This window comes from Choloepus didactylus, chromosome 9 (assembly GCF_015220235.1).
Source record: "Choloepus didactylus isolate mChoDid1 chromosome 9, mChoDid1.pri, whole genome shotgun sequence".
Taxonomy (NCBI): Eukaryota; Metazoa; Chordata; class Mammalia; order Pilosa; family Megalonychidae; genus Choloepus; species Choloepus didactylus.
Genome location: NC_051315.1, coordinates 49,458,253 through 49,464,252, shown reverse-complemented (window position 1 = coordinate 49,464,252; position 6,000 = coordinate 49,458,253).

Here is a 6,000-nt window from a genome sequence, read left to right as displayed (position 1 = left end):
AACTAGTGTGAGGGTAAGAGGTGGCTCAAGAGTGCCATTTGCTGGTAGGACAGGGAGAGTACACTCCACCAAGATGTAGCTCTGCCAAGTTACAGATAAATGTTTGAATGATCCTGCATATCCTAAAATAACCCTATCAAGATAAGCAAATGTCATGAGGCCAAAAACAACTGAAAATTATAAACAACATGAAGAAACCAGAAGACCAAATGACCAATTAAAAAGCCAGAGGAGACACAGATGTTGGAGCAATTATTCAAAGAAGTATACACAAATCTCCAAAACAACTTCAAAGTGATGTCTAAGGACAAAGAACATCAAGAAAACCCTAGGAGAGCATAAAGAAGAAGTTGAAGGAGTAAATTAAAATACAGCAGATCTTATGGAAATAAAAGACATTGTTGATCAAATTAAGCATATATTTGAGACACAAAACAGCAGATTTGAAGAGTCAGAGGAAAGAGCAAACTAGAGGACAGAGTGATGTAATGCGAAAGCACAAAAAACAAATGGTGAAAAAAAATCCCTGAATTTGAAATTGTTCTCAAGGGAATGATGCACAACATGAAGTGCACAAATATAAGAAACATTGGTGTTCCAGAAGGTGAAAAGAAGAGTAAAGGGCTAGGAAGTGTATTCAAAGACACTGCTGGGGAAAACTTTCCAACCCCTCTAAATGACATAAATATGCAAATCAAAGATGCCCAACTAACTCCAAATAGAACAAATCCAAATAAACCCACTCCAAGACATATTCTGATCAGATTGTCAAATCCTGAAGAGAAGGAGAAAGTTCTGAAAGTAGCAAGAGAGAAGCAATCCACCACATATAATGGAAACCACATAAGATGAAGTACCGACTACTTAGCAGCACCAGGGAGGTGAGAAGGCAGTGGTATAACATATTCAAAATTCTGAAAGAGAAAAATTGCCAGCCAAGAATTCTTTATCCAACAAAGCTCTCCTTCAAAATTGAGGGAGAAATTAAAATTTTCACAGAAAAACAAACGCTGAGAGAATTTGTTAACAAGAGACCTGCCCTGCAAGAAATACTAAAGGTAGCTCTACTGGCTGAGAGAAAAAGAAAGCAGAGAGAGGTCTGGAGAAGGGCACAGAACTGAAGAGTATTAGTAAGGGTAACTTAAAGGAAATAAAGATAGAGAGGGGAAAAAATCTGGCAACAAAAACCAAAGGATAAGATGGCTGATTCAAGAACTGCCTTCACAATAATAGCATTGAATGTGAATGGATTAAACTCCCTAATTAAAAGATACAGATTGGCAGAATGGATTAAAAAATATGACCCAGTGATATGCTGTTTACAAGAGACTCATCTTAGACCCAGCGACACAAAAAGATTGAAAGTGAAAGGATGGAAAAATATATTCCATGCAGGTTACAGTAAAAGAAAAAGCAAGGTAGCAATATTGATTTCAGATAAAATAGATTTTAAATGCAAAGATGTCATAGGAGACCATGAAGGACACTATATACTAATAAAAGGGACAATTCACCAAGAAGAAATAACAATCATAAATGTTTATGCACCCAATAAAGGTGCTCCAAAGTACATGAGACAAACTTTGGCAAAACTGAAGGAAGCAATAGATGTTTCTACAATAAGCGTGGGAGACTTCAATACACCACTCTCTCCTATAGATAGAACAACCAGACAGAGGGCCAATAAGGAAACTGAGAACCTAAACAATGTGATAATGAATTAGACTTAACAGACATATATAGAGCATTACAGCCCAAATTACCAGCATATACATTCTTCTCTAGTGTTCATGGTATGTTCTCCAGGATAGATCATATGCTGGAGCATAAAACAAGCCTCAATGAATTTAAAAAGATTGAAATTATTCAAACACATACTCTGACCACAATGGAATGCAACTAGAAGTCAATAACCATCAAAGAATCAGAACATTCACAAATATGAGGAGGTTAAACAACACACTGCTAAACAATCAGTGGGTCAAAGAAGAAATTGCACGAGAAATTGCAAAATATCTAGAGATGAATGAAAATGAGAATACAACATATCAAAACTTATGGAATGGAGCAGAGGCGGTTGCAAGGGGGAAATTTATAGCTCTAACTGCATACATTAAAAAGGAAGAAAGAGCTAAAATCAAAGAACTAACAGGAAAACTGAAGAAGCTAGAGAATGCCTAGCAAACTAACCCTAAAGCAAGTAGAAGAAAAGAAATAACAAGGATTAAAGCAGAAATAAATGATATAGAAAAAAATAGAAAGAATAAATAAAATCAAAAGTTGGTTCTTTGAGAAGATCAACAAGATTGATGAACCCTTAGCTAGATTGACAAAGCTGAAAAGAGAGAACCAAAAAACAAAATCATAAACTAGAGGTGGGACATAACTGTGGATCCCGAAGGAACTTAAAAAATCATAAGAGGATACTATGAACAATTGTACACCAACAAACTAGACAATTTAGAGGAAATGGATAATTTCCTGGAAACACATGAACAGCCTAGACTGACCTGAGAAGAAATAGAAGAACTCAACAAACCAATCACAAGGAAAGAGATCCAATAAGTCTTCAATAAGCTTTCTACAAATAAAAGCCCAGGGCCAGATGGCTGCACAGGGGAATTTTATCAAATATTCCAAAAAGAACTGACACCATTCCTGCTCAAACTTTTTCAAAAAATTGAAGAAAAAGGAACACTACCTAACTCATTTTATGAAACTAACATCACTGTAATACCAAAACCAGGAAAAGATGCTACAAGAGAGGAAAACTACAGGCCAATCCCCCTAATGAATATAGATGCAAAAATTCTCAACAAAATACTTGCAAATCAAATCTAAAGGCACATTAAAAAAAATCATACACCACAACAAAGTGGGGTTCATCCCTGGCATGCAAGAGTGGTTCAACATAAGAAAATCAATCAATGTAATGTAATACAACAAATAACAAATTGAAAGGGAAAATTCAAATGATCATCTCAATAGATGCTGAAAAAGCATTTGACAAAATTCAGATCGTATTTTGATAAAAACACTTGAAAAGGTAGGAATTGAAGGAAACTTCCTCAGTATGATAAAGGGCATATATGAAAAAGCCAGTATAATACTCAATGGTGAGAGACTGAAAACCTTCCCCTAAGATCGGGAACAAGACAAGGATGCCTGCTGTCCTCACTGTTATTCAACATTGTGCTAGAAGTTCTAGCCAGAGCAATCTGGCAAGACAAAGAAATAAAAGGCATCCAAATTGGAAAGGAAAAAGTAAAACTGTCATTATTTGCAAATGATATGATCTATATTTGGAAAATCCTGAGAAATTGATGACACAGCTACTTGAGCTAATAAACAAATTCAGCAAAGTGGCAGGATACAAAATTAACGCACAAAAATCTGTAATGTTCCTATACACTAGAAATGACCTAACTGAAGAGAAACTCAAGAAAAAAATTCCATTCACAGTAACAACTAAAAAAATCAAGTACCTAGAAATAAACTTAACCATGGATGTAAAAGACCTCTACATGAAAATTACATAATTTTACTAAAAGAAATAAAAGGGGACCTAAAGAAATGGAAAGATATTCCATGTTCATGGGATAGGAAGGCTAAGCATTGTTAAGATGTCAATCCTACCCAAAATGATCTACAGATTCAATGCAGCTCCAATCAATATTTTAACAACCTACTTTGCAGACTTGGAAATGCTAGTTATCAAATTTATTTGGAAGGGGAAGATGCCTAGAATTACTAAAAACATTGTAAAAAGGACAAATGAAGTGGGAGGACTTATACTTCCTGACTTTGAAGCCTACTGTAAAGCCACAGTAGTCAAAACAGCATGGTATTGGCACAAAGACATATTGATCAAAGGAATTGAACTGAGAGTTTGGAAATAGACCCCTAGATTTACAGTCAACTGATTTTTGGTAAGGCCCCCAAATCCACTGAACTGGGGCAGCACAGTCTTTTCAACAAACGGGGCTGGAAGAACTGGATATCCATATCCAAAAGAATGAAAGAGGATCCCTACCTCACGCCCTACATAAAAATTAACTGAAAGTGGTCAAAGATCTCAATATAAGAAACAGTACCATAAAACTCATAGAAGATAATCTTCAAGACCTAGTATTAGGAGTTAGCTTCTTAGACCTTACACCCAAAGCACAAGCAATGAAAGAAAAAAAATAGGTAAATGGGAATTCCTCAAAATCAAAAGCTTCTGTATCTCAAAGAAGTCTGTCAAAAAGGTGAAGAGGCAGCCAATGCAATGGGAGAAAATATTTGGAAACAATGTATCTGATAAGAGACTGATACCTTGCAAATACAAAGAAATCCTACAACTCAATGACAATAATACAAAAAGTCCAATTATAAAATGGGCAAAAGATATGAAAAGACATTTCTCCAAACAGGAGACACAAATGGCTAAGAACTACATGAAATAAATGTTCGTCTTCACTAGCTATTAGGGAGATGCAAATCAAGACCACAATGAAATATCATCTCACACCAATAAGAATGGCTGCCACTAGATAGGAAACAAATGCTGGAGAGGATGTGGAGAAACTGGAACTGTCATTCATTGCTGGTGGGACTATATAATGGTACAGCCACTGTGATACTGTGGAAACCAGTATCAGAAAACTAGATATTGAGTTCCCCTACAATCCAGCAATTTCACTTCTCAGTATATACCCAGAAGATCTGAAAGCAGTGACACAAACAGACATTTGCACACCGATGTTCACAGAGGCATTGTTCACAGCTGCCAAGAGATGGAAGCAATCCAAATGCCCTTCAACAGATGAATGGATAAACAAAATGTGTTATATACACACAATGGAATACTATGCAGCAGTAAGGTGGAATGAGGTCTTGAAACATGTGACAACACTGATGAACCTTGACGATATAATGCAGAGTGAAATAATGTGAACTCTGAAAAACGTAAAATAAGTGTCTTATAATGTAGAATATAGGGGACCTAGAGATAGACAGAAGTTAGTGAAGGCGGAATGATTATCTAATATGTACAGATATGATAATGAATGTGAACTCAATGGTATGGGAACGGACAAGTGTGATTATGGTTGACTAATGGGATTATAAGTATCAGTGTGACATTGAAGGCAGACATGATCAAAAGTGGTTGTTTAAAGGCATGTCACCCACAGAGTAGCACTACAAACATAAGTAAGAGTTAGCATGATATACTTATAAGATACGACATTGATACAAAGAGTTAACAACAGAGTGGTATACAGAAAAACTACCCATTTCATATTATAGACTATATTTAATGAGAATATCTTATCAGCACTACACTAGTAGCAGGGATGAATAATTAGTGGCTGATAAGAGCTCTGGAATGTTTTATGTTAAGATAATTGTTTAAAATTAAGAATGGTGTTTGTACAACTAAGTGAAGATAATGTGAGAAACTGACCATTTATCCTGGGATAGAATATATGTTATGTGAAATTAGGAACCCACTACTTAATAAGTCAGGTCCTTGATGATGAGGCTTGCTCCTGTGAAACTTAGGGTTGTAAATAGGAGGCTGAGCCCTCCTATAAATTATTCCTAAGAGGCACCTCCAGAGAACCTCCTTTGTTGCTCACATGTGGCCTTTCTCTCCAGCCCCAATTGCAGGACGTGACTCCCAGGTGAATGAATCTCCCTGGTGACATGGGACACAACTTCCAGGAATAAGCATGGCCCTGGCAGCAAGGGATTGAAAATGCCTACTTGACCAAAGGGAGAAAAAGAAAGGTAACAAAATAAGGTTACAGTGGTTAAGAGATCTTAAATAGAGTTGAGAGGCTACCCTGGAGGTTTCTCTTATGCAAGCTCCAGTTATGTATCTCAAATGGCCACAGTATGCCATGCCCTTACCAATAGCAGTCCCAAAAAGCCTAAGTCTGTATCTGAGATTCTATAAAAGATTCACTCATTAAATTTTATCTCTCAGAAACTTAAATCCACCAGAGGGTTCCT